The sequence below is a fragment of the Pan troglodytes genome, chromosome 1, assembly GCF_028858775.2.
Source record: "Pan troglodytes isolate AG18354 chromosome 1, NHGRI_mPanTro3-v2.0_pri, whole genome shotgun sequence".
Taxonomy (NCBI): domain Eukaryota; kingdom Metazoa; phylum Chordata; class Mammalia; order Primates; family Hominidae; genus Pan; species Pan troglodytes.
In genome coordinates this window covers 37,421,366-37,432,528 of record NC_072398.2, presented here as the reverse complement: position 1 = coordinate 37,432,528, position 11,163 = coordinate 37,421,366, and the positions used below count along the sequence as shown (strand labels likewise).

The following is an 11,163-nucleotide window of genomic DNA, read 5'->3' as shown; positions in this document are numbered from 1 at the left end:
GGGGGGCAGCACAGTGATGGTAGGAGCAGTGAGCTTGAGCTCCAGGTTCCCAGGCTCTTCTAGTTCTGTCTTCTTTGTGTGTTTGTTTGTTTGTTTGTTTGTTTGCTCGCTCTGTCACCCAGGCTGGAGTGCAGTGGCGCCATCTTGGCTCACTGCAGCCTCTGTCTTCTGGGTTCAAGCAATCCTCCTGCTTCAGTCTCCCGAGTAGCTGGGATTACAGTTACCTGCCACCATGCCTGGCTAATTTTTGTATTTTTAGTAGAGGTGGGGTTTCACCATGTTGGCAAGACTGATCTTGAACTCCTGACCTCAGGTGATCCTCCTGCCTTGGCCTCCCAAAGTGCTAGGATTACAGGTATGAGTCACCGTGTCTGGCCTAGTTCTGTCTTAATGAGTTATGTGACCGAGGGAATCCATTTCACCTCACTGGAACACTGGGCTGTTTAGTCATTGGTCTGACCCTGAATGACAATTTTTGTTAAGTAGCTATGTCTGCATTAACTTTTCAACATCCCTTCTCTGGGCTCTGTAAAATGAAGTTGTTGAACCCTTCCTGCTCTAAATGTTGTGATTCCATCCCCTCTCACCAAAACTTCACTGGAACTGCTATGTAAATCAGCTCTCTCTATGTAGTATGATAATTGCTCTGAAAGAGCTTTGCTTAAAATGCAAAGAGGAGGACCCAGATTCTGATAAAGATGGCAGGGCATGGGGGTCAGGGCAAATGTTCCTGGGGAGGTGACACTTGAATCCCATCTAAAGGAGCAGTTGGAATTAGGAGAAGGGAAACTGTGGGTAAAAGCATGGAGGCCTGCTGTGACCTGCAGGTTGGGTTGGTGGACCAAAGGGTACCTGTGGTTCGTTACCTGTAAGACAGGTGGATGGACAGGTGAGCAGGAAGACCCAAGAGTTGAGGCAGTCTTCTGAAGGTGATGGACTCACAGTGGAAGCTTTGAGCAGACGAGCACTACTAGATGTGTGCTGTAGAAAGACTTCTCTGGTAAAGAGTGAATGCAGGGCATAGGAATACAGCGTGGGAGGCTATCGCAGCAACCCTGGGGAAATGACACTGACTAAACTGAGGCAATGGCTGTGGAAATGAAGAGGGGAGTCCAGAAATGCCTGGAAGGTGGGTTAGATGAGACATGGTGATCAACTGTACATAAGGTAAACGGAGGGAAATTCCTGGCTTGAGTGACCAGATGGATGGTAGCGTAGTTCACCACAGGAGGAAATGCTGGGGCAGGAGCAGCTTGGGTAAAGCTGATACTGAGTTCATGTTGAGCCCCAAAGGCCTATGAGGAGCTAGCTGGCCACCACACAGTTGGATACAAGGTCTCAACAGATTGGTCTAGGCCAGAGACAGCTGGGAGGTGATAACAGAAGCCACGTTTGGAGATGAATATGCCCCAAGAGTGGCAGAGCAGGAAGGGAGAAAGGAAGGAACCCTGGAGGTTATTCTGTGCAAGCAGAGGAAGAAAACTCAGTGAAGGAGACCAAGGGAAGCATCCAGGGGAATAGGAGAGAATATGGAAAAAAATTGTCACACAGGTTCCCATAGAAGAAATGGTTTCCAGAATGCAGAAGTGGGCCATGATGCCAGATGTTGCAGAAAGAGCAAATAAGGTAAGGGCAGAGTTGTAAACACTCGCTTTGGTCATTTGGAGAGTATAGCAACCTCCCTAAGAGCATTTGCAAGTTGAGTGGGGCTGAAGCCAGCCAGCAGAAGTTACAGGGGGACAAGATAGTGAGGGGGGTTGATACAGTGTGTGTGGACAGCCTGGTCAGCCTTCCAGAGCAGCTGTGGGACCTGCCCTTCTGCCTGTTTGCACCTTGTTGCTGTGCCCCAGGAGAACAAGAATCCTGCCCAGGAGGCCTCCCACCCCGACATAGGAGGGCACCACCCACATGGCATCAGCCTGCAGCTGATTTCATATTCCATGCTCATGATATAGTACCTTATAGGACATGTCACAACTCACGCCTTCCCATTATCCACCATCAGTGAGTTCCCCAAGCAAGCTGTGCCACCATGAAAGTGGTGATCACACCAATCTGAATGCAACCCAGCCCAGACCTTGGGAAGGGCTAAGGGAGTGGGGAAAAGGCGGCAGGTGGCAGAGCATTTGCTTAGTGTGAGGAGGGTTCAGAAGGAAGTCAGTGATACAGGGCAGGCAAGGTCGAAAGTGGAGCGTAGCCTGCTGGGTTCCTGGCTTTGCCCAGGAAAGAATTCAAGGGCAAGCCAGAGGTAGAAGAAAGCTTTATTGAAGAAGCAGTGTTACAACTCCATGACTGCTCCTGCGGAGGAGGGCCAACTTAGGCAGGGAGTAGCGGCTCAGGGCAGTTTTGCAGTCATATTTATGCCCACTTTTAACTGCATGCAGATTAAGGGGCAGTTTATGCAGAAATTTCTAGGGGAGGGGTAGGCACTTTTGGGTCATTGGGTCATTACCATGGAAAGGGGTGGTAATGCCCAGGTGTTGCCATGGCTACAGTAAATTGACATGTCTCAGTGGTGGCATGTCTGATTCAAAGCTGCTTTCACCCCGGCTCTGTTTTAGCTAGTCCTCAATCTATTCTGGTGTCCAAGCCCCACCTCTGGAGTCGAGTCCCACCTCCTACCTCAAGACAAGAAACTTTTGTTTTGACTTTCAGGGGATAGAACAGGAAGACATAAGCACCGGCATGGGCCTATTCCACAGCCAAGGCAGGTAATGAGCTCTCAGGAACTTGCAACAAACTCGAGTGTGCATTCGGTCCAGGAGGAAGAGCCCACACCCTTTTTTGTTGCTGTTCAGTGTTAATCCTTCGGTGGAACCCACCAGGACAGCAGTCTCAGTGCTGTTGTTTTTGACAGGGAGAACATCCCAGGGCAGAAAGGAAAGCCTAAAGCTACAGCCTGTTCCTCTAGTTCTTAGAACAGCTGGTTACTGAGCTCTCAGGCCAGACACTGGGTAAGCATCATCTTATTCTGTTTCACAACAGCCCATAGGAATTTACCAATGAGAAACTTGAGGCACAAAGACCTTAAGTATTTGACTCAGGGTGGTGAGTGGCAGATACAAACTGAAGACCAGCTGGGATCTACTCGAGATTCAAGATCTTGAAAGCTAGCTTATGTGGCTTACCTAGTTTAAGATGTTGGCCAGGCGCAGTGGCTCACACCTATAATCCCAGTACTTTGGGAGGCTGAGAGGGGCAGATCACAAGGTCAGGAGTTCAAGACCAGCCTGACCAACATGGTGAAACCCCGTCTGTACTAAAAATACAAAAATTAGCCAGGTGTGGTGGCGGGCGCCTGTAGTCCCAGCTACTCGGGAGGCTTAGGCAGGAGATTCGCTTGAACCCGGAGGGCAGAGGTTGCAGTGAGCCAAGATTGCACCACTGCACTCCAGCCTGGGTGACAGAGCGAGACTCTGTCTCAAACAACAACAACAACAACAACAACAAAGATGCAGGGGATTTTTAAAAAAACAACAGCAAAAACCCAATTTCCAGTTTAGGTTCTGTTGTGATAGCTGTGCTGTGAGGCCTGGCATCTACCCTCTGACCGGACTTCACCATCCTTGCCAGATCCCGGAGAGCTTGTCCACTGCAACAGTGCAACACGCTAAGGGCTGTGTGGTGGCACAGGGGCTCTGAGCTCCTGACCTGAGTCATGTGGAAGGCTGACACCCAGCCCTATACCTACAAGCTGGGCGAGACCCCTGGCAGTTGCCTACACCCCTGCTGAGACCCAGTACCTCCCTGTAAAATGGGGGAAATAATGCCTGCCTCACAGGGTTTCGATGAAGGGTGAGTGAAATAAGGTATGTAGTGTCTGACCTGCTTAGATGCCCCAGACGCAATAGCTACTATGGTTTTTAGTATAATTATTTTGGGGGAGGAACGAAGTCATAGAGGAAACCTAACACCCCAAGCTTTCTGCTGACTGTTGAGGCACCATGATGGGCATTTTACACAACCTCCAGCAGGGCCGCCCAGCCAGCGTTTCTGAGGGTGCACACTTCCCCAGCTGGCCTGGCTCTGTCACCTGGCTTCCGCTCTGCCTGTCCCCATGTGGCATCCTGCCCCAGGAAGGTCCTCAAACCTGCATTTAGGGGCATTTGAGTGTATAGCTGTCCTGTCAGCCCAAGACAAGGGGAGCAAGGCCAAGGCATGAGCCTTCTCAGGGTGGTTTTCAATACACTCCCCAACCAAGAAGCAGATGTGAGCTGCTCCTGAGTGCCCACACTCTCCTGCTGCTGCTCCTGTCTTCTCTCTCTCCCTCTCTCTCTCTCTCTCTCTTCTTTCTCGTCCCCCTTCAGCTACCCATTTAGGGCAGAGAGGCAGTAGAGGGGCAGCTGAGGAGAGGACAGGCCTTGGTCCCTGGCTCTCGAGACCTAATTTCTTCCCCAATACGCCACAAGTTCCAGAACTGGCCTCACTCAGATCTGAGACACGATGCAGAGACCTCTCTCTCCTCTTCTTTTTCAGGAAACATCTGGAAACCTCTTGGAGGAGATCTGCCACGTGGCCTCCAGTGAACTGTAGACTCCTGCATAGCCTTCCAAAGTTCTTCATTTGGTGAATATTATGAGAAATGACACGTATGACTTTCTCCCAAATACGTGGCTTAAACCCAAAGTACAGTGAAATCAGAACTGACCACACAGAGTAATTGGGGGAAGGGAGTTATTTGTGACACAAAGCCCTCATCACTTTATAAAAGTACTTGCTACTGATTACATTGAAAACCAGTCTTCCTGAGTAAAACATGTTTTTTGTTTTGTATTGTTTTTGTTTTTTTGAGACAGAGTCTCACTCTTTGACCCAGGCTGGTGTGCAGTGGCGTGAACTTGGCTCTCCGCAACCTCTGCCTTCTGGGTTCAAGTGATTCTCTTGCCTCAGCCTCCTGAGTAGCTGGGATTACAGGTGCCCGTCACCACACCAGGCTAATTTTTTTGTATTTTTAGTAGAGGCGAGGTTTTGCCATGTTGGCCAGGTTGATCTTGAACTCCTGACCTCAGGTGATCCACATGCCTCGGCCTCCCGAAGTGCTGGGGTTACAGGCATTAAGGGAGGAGACCACCCCTCATATTGTCTTATGCCCAATTTCTGCCTCCAAAGAAAGAAAAAGTAAAAACTGAAAGGCAGAAATGAAATCCACAAGCAGACAGCCCGGCGCCACACCCTGGGCCTGGTAGTTAAAGATCAACCCCTGACCTAATCGGTTATGTTATCGATTACAGACATTGGAGAGAAAAGCACTGTGAAAATCCCTATCCTGTTTTGTTCAGATCGAATTACCAGTGCCTGCAGCCCCCAGACACGTACCCCCTGCTTGCTCAATCAATCACGACCCTCTCACACGCACCCCCTTAGAGTTGTGAGCCCTTAAAAGGGACAGGAATTGCTCACTCGGGGAGCTTGGCTCTTGAGACAGGAGTCTTGCCAATGCCCCCAGCCGAATAAACCCCTTCCTTCTTTAACTTGGAGTCTGAAGAGTTTTGTCTGCAGCTCGTCCTGCTACATTTCTTGGTTCCCTGACCAGGAAGCGAGGTGACTGGCACATGGTCGAGGCAGCTGCTTAGGCAGCTTAAGCATGCCCTGTGAAACATCCCTGTGGGGGACTCCGACCAGCCCAGGCGACGCGGATCCTGAGAACGCTCCCGGGTAGGCATCTGCCCCGGTGGGATGCCTCACCAGAGCAGTGTGTGGCAGACCCCCGTGGAGGATCAACACAGTGGCTGAACACCAGGAAGGAACGGGCTCTTGGAGTCTGGACATCTAAAACTTGGTAAGACTAGTCTTGAGAACTTGCCCACTCCATTTGAGTGGAAGCGTGGCCTGATCACCCATGGCATGCGTTTATCAGCACTTTGGTTTTGGTTTTGGTTTTGGTTTTGACTTGGTTTGAATTGCTTGACAGGACCGGTCTTAGGAACTTGCCCACTCCATTTGAGTGGAAGCGTGGCCTGATCACCCATGGCGTGCCTTTATCAGCACTTTGGTTTTGGTTTTGACTTGGTTTGAATTGCTTGACAGGACAGGTCTTGGGAACTTGCCCACTCCATTTGAGTGGACGCGTGGCCTGATCACCCATGGTGTGCCTGTACTGGCACTTCGGTTTTTGTTTTTGACTTGACTTGGATTGCTTGATACTTTGGTTTTGGTTTTGGCCTGTCTTGGGTTTCTGGACACTCTGATTTTGGTTTTGATTTTGGTTTGATGCAAACTGCAGAAGTGTGTGTGTGCCCTTTTTACCTGTTCTTTGTTTTGTGGTGTGCTTGTGGTGTGAGCATGGTGTTTTGTCTCGAGGAAGCATAGGTCAGGCACAAATAAGCCCACCCTACTAGGAACTATGGTGAAAAATTTCAGAAAAGAATTTAAGGGAGACTATGGAGTATGGTGACACCAGGAAAACTTAAAACTTTCTGTAAGACAGACTGGCCAGCATTAGAGGTAGGTTGGCCATTAGAAGGGAGCCTGGACAGGTCCCTTGTTTCAAAGGTATGGCACAAGGTAACCTGTAAGCCAGGGAACCCAGACCAGTTCCCGTACATAGACACTTGGTTACAGCTGGTTTTAGACCCCCCCCGCCCCCAACACACAGTGATTGAGAGAACAGCAGAATAAGCGGCTGGCAGAGGCAAGGAAAGACCAACAGACAGAGAGAAAGGAAAGAGACAGACAGGAAAAGAGGCAGAGAGAGGAAGAGACAGAGAGGAAGAGAAAAAAAAAGAGAGAGTCAAGGAGAGAGAGAGAAAGAAAGAGAGAGGCAGAGAGAGAGAGGAAGAGACAGGCAAAAGGGAAGTCAAAGAGAGAGAGACAAAGTCAAAGAGAGAAAGAAAGAAAGAGAGAGATATACAAGTAGTTAAGAAAAAAAAAGTGTACCTTATTCCTTTAAAAGCCAAGGTAAATTTAAAACCTGTAATTGATAATTGAAGATATTCTCCATAACCCTATAACACTCCAATACCACTTTGTTGTCAGTGTAAACAAGGGCGTATCCCGAAAGCACTGAGGGCTTCCTATCAAAAATCCTTAACCCAGTAACCCGCAGATGGACCAAATGCATTCAATCTGTAGCGGCAACTGCTTTGCTAACAAAAAAAAAAAAGTAAAAAAAATAACTTTTAGAGGAAACCTCATTGTGAGCACACCTCACCAGTTCAGAAGTATCCTAAGGAAAAAAAAAAGGAAAAAAAGGAGGGGGTGGAATTTATATAAAAAGAGTATTATATGGTAAATTCTTGTCCTGAAATAAATTAACTGGTTGTTTAAAGAAAGAAATATTTGTAATAAGTCAGAAAGTTGAGGCATGTCGAAGAATTGTCTGCGAAAGTCATGAAAGAGAAAAATGTTATAAAAAAGAATTTATGCAAAAAATGTTGTATAATTTAAAAGTAACTAGGCCTCCTGAATGTAAAACTATTAAAAAAAACAGTTTATGTGCAAGGTGTATCAGAAAAGTAAAATATACCTTTAGTAAAAGGATTATAAGGAGGCATAAGAATGCACATTTTTACCTATATTAAAAAGTTTTTAAAAAATTATTGTTTTGAAGATTTAAGCAAGTTTTAAAACGTTAATTGTAAAGAAAATTCTGTGCGTAAACATATTAGCTAAAGTTAAAGAAGTATCATCCAGTTTTTCTGTGAACTGGACATTAAAGTAAAAGCATAACAGGTTTTTCTTAAAGCACTAACCTGCTCTTTCACAAAAATTATAAAAGGTTAAAAAGAGTCTATAAAATCTTACCTTATGGTCAAACATTAAAAATTAGATAAATATGTCTACAAGGTTTTATTAAAATTAGGTTTAACATTAATAACACCAATATAAAGATAAAATTTAGCTTATCTGGTATAAAAATCATATGAGAAGCATTGTTAAATGTAAAATGGTATTTGGCTTTCTTTGTTTTAAAAACTAATAAAAATAGATGCTAAAGGAAATTTCTCACTTAAAAGGCACTAAGGATTATAAAGTCCACTGCCAAGGTCCCCACATATAAAACAAAAGGTCAGTTTCTTAAAAATTATATACTTGGTTTATCTTCCACTTTCCTTTCTCTCAAAAACTAAAAGTCTTTTAGCACATGTACCACCCCTAGAATTTCTGGTAAACCAGCACCAGCCTGAAGATCACGTTCTCATCAAAGGGTGAAAAGAAGAAAAACTCGAGCCAGCCTAGGAAGGACACCACCTTGTGCTGCTAACCACCAAGACTGCTGTTTGTACAGCAAAAAAAAAAAAAAAAAAAAAAGGATGGACTCATCACACCCGAGTCAAGAAAGTGCCACCTCCTCCAGAGTCATGGGCCATAGTCCCAGGGGAAAACCCTACCAAACAAAAGCTAAGAAAAATTTAACTCTTTTCCTCTATTCTATTACTCTTTCTTCTTTCCTTGTTCTATTGCTGACCATCTAGTTATTAACATAACCAAGTCAATTTTGCCTCAAACTATTGCATTTAATGCTTGCCTTGTTATACCCTGTGGGGACTTGCCAAGTCAAAGGCAGCTTTCTTCTTCAGAAAAGTACTTCTGTCCCTCCTGACTCTCCTCAGACTGGGCACTAGTAAACTAGGACCATTTAATCCCAGGAGATTTCGATAAAGACCCCAGTGCCAACCAGGAGTCTTGCCCCCTAATGTGCAGCTTGCATGTCATAGTTGGACCAACGTTCTGTGGACCACTACAGAACAAGGATGGACTGCCCCAACCGGTTTTTGTAATTTCCTAAAACCATACATTCATTTTACTAGAGGATCATAGCAGTTAAAGACTTAAAACAAACTTTAGCAATTAAGACGGGATACCAAGATGCAACTGCCTGGTTAAAATGGATCAAATATTCCATCTGCATGTTAAACAAAAGCAATTGTTATGCTTGTGCACATGGCAGGCCAGAGGCCCAGACTGTCCCCTTTCCACTAAGGTGGTCCTCCGTCGACCAGGTGTGGGCTGCATGGTAGCTCTTTTCCAGGATTCTACAGCATGGAATAATAAGTCATGCCAAGCTCTCTCTGCTATATCCCAAAGTCAGGCACCCTGCAGGTCAGCCCCCAAGGGCCATCCAGCTTCCGTCCCCCAACACTAAGTTCACTTCGTGTTTCTCACGACAGGGAGGAAACAGCATTCCTTGGAGACCTAAAGGGATGCAGTGAGCTTAAGAATTTTCAAGAGCTTATCAATCAGTCAGCCCTTGTTCATCCCCGAGCGGATGTGTGGTGGTATTGTGGTGGACCTTTACTGGGCACTCTGCCAAATAACTGGAGGGGCACTTGTACTTTAGTCCAGTTGACTATCCCTTTCACCCTGGCATTTCATCAACCAGAAGGAAAAAAAATAAGACATCATAAAGTGAGGGCAGCCTCCTATGGGTCTTTCGACTCTCGTATCTATTTAGACACAATTGGAGTCTCACGAGGAATACCAGATCAATTTAAAGCTTGAAATCAAATAGCTGCAGGATTTGAGTCAATATTTTAATAGGTGACAATTAATAAAAATGTAGATTATATAAACTACATCTATTACAACCAACAGCAATGAGCTTTTCATGAGTTAAAAAAAATTCATGTCAGCCCCAGCCCTGGGGCTACCTGACCTGACAAAATTCTTTGAACTCTATGTGTCAGTGAAAAAATGGCAGTTGGAGTTTTAACCCAGACTATGGGGCCCTGGCCAAGGCCAGTGGCCTATCTCTCAAAACAACTAGACAGGGTTTCCAGAGTCCAGCCCCCAGATCTAAGGGCCTTAGCAGCAACAGCCCTGTTAGCACAAGAAGCAGATAAACTAACCCTTAGGCAAAACCTGAATATAAAGGCCCCTTTGCTGTGGTAACTTTAATGACTACCAAAGGACATCATTGGTTAACAAATGCTAGATTAACCAAGTATCAAAGCTTAAAATCCCCACATAACCATTGAAGTTTGCAACACCCTAAACCCCACCACCTTGCTCCCGGTATCAGAGAGCCCAGTTGAACATAACTGTGTAGAAGCGTTAAACTCAGTTAGACTCTAGCAGGCCCAACCTCTGAGACCATCCTTAAACATCAGTAGACTGTGAGTGGTACGTGGACGGGAGCAGCTTCGCCAACCCCTGCAAAGTGACTCTGAAGAAGACGACAAGCCCTGCTCCAGTCACACCCGGAAGCTGACTGGTCCACGCACGGCCGAAGCATGAGAAAACTCATCACGGGACTCATTTTCCTTAAAATTTGGACTTTTACAGTAAGGACTTCAACTGACCTTCCTCAGACTGAGGGCTGTTCCCAGTGTATACATCAAGTCACTGAGGTAGGACAAAAGGTTGCTACGGTCCTATTATTTTATGGTTATTATAAGTGTACTGGAACTCTAAAAAGAACTTGTTTGTATAATGTTATTCTATACAAGGTATGTAGCCCAGGAAATGACAAACCTGATGTGTGTTATGACCCATCTGAGCCTCCCATGACCACAGTTTTTAAAATAAGATTAAAGACTGAGGACTGGTGGGGGCTTATAAACAATACGAGCAAAGTGTTAGCCAAAACAGAAGAAAAAGGGGTGCCCAAACAAGTCACCTTAAAATTTGATGCCTGTGCTGTCTTTAATAGTAATGTTAGAAATAAGGTGTGGTTCTCTCAATTAGAAAAGAGGCTATATGGCAGAAAATAAGTACATCTGTCATAAATTAGGACTGTGTAGAAATAAATGTAAATACTGGTCTTGTGTCATTTAGGCCACTTGGATTTAAAAAAAATGAAAAGGATCCAGTCCACCTTCAGAAAGGAAAAAATGGCCCTTCCTGTACTAAAGGGCAATGTAACCCCTTAGAGCTAGTAGTAAGCAATCCCCTTGATACTCACTGGAAAAAAGACGAGCGTGTGACCTTAGGAATCGACGGGGCCGGACTGCATCCTTGAGTAAATATCTTGGTTCGAGGAGAAGTTTACAAACGCTCTCCTGAGCCAGTGTTTCAAACTTTCTATGATGAACTAAATGTGCCAGTACCAGAAATTCCAGGAAAAACAGGAAATTTGTTTTTGCAATTAGCCGAGCATGTAGCCCAGTCTCTCAGTGTCACTTCATGTTATGTATGTGGAGGAACTGTAATGGGAGATCAATGGCCATGGAAAGCCCGAGAATTAGTACCTACAGACCCAGTTCCTGATGAATTCCCGGCTCA

At 45.7% G+C, this 11,163-nt stretch overlaps 1 long non-coding RNA gene across 1 annotated transcript; it reads left to right on the top strand.

Moving 5' to 3' along the window:
* The first annotated feature begins 1,538 nt into the window (after nt 1–1,538).
* LOC104004709 (uncharacterized) lies at nt 1,539–2,942 on the top strand. Its single transcript, XR_008537178.2, has 3 exons — nt 1,539–1,626; nt 2,656–2,711; nt 2,858–2,942. It is a non-coding gene; the product is annotated as an uncharacterized LOC104004709 (long non-coding RNA).
* The last annotated feature ends 8,221 nt before the right edge of the window (nt 2,943–11,163 follow it).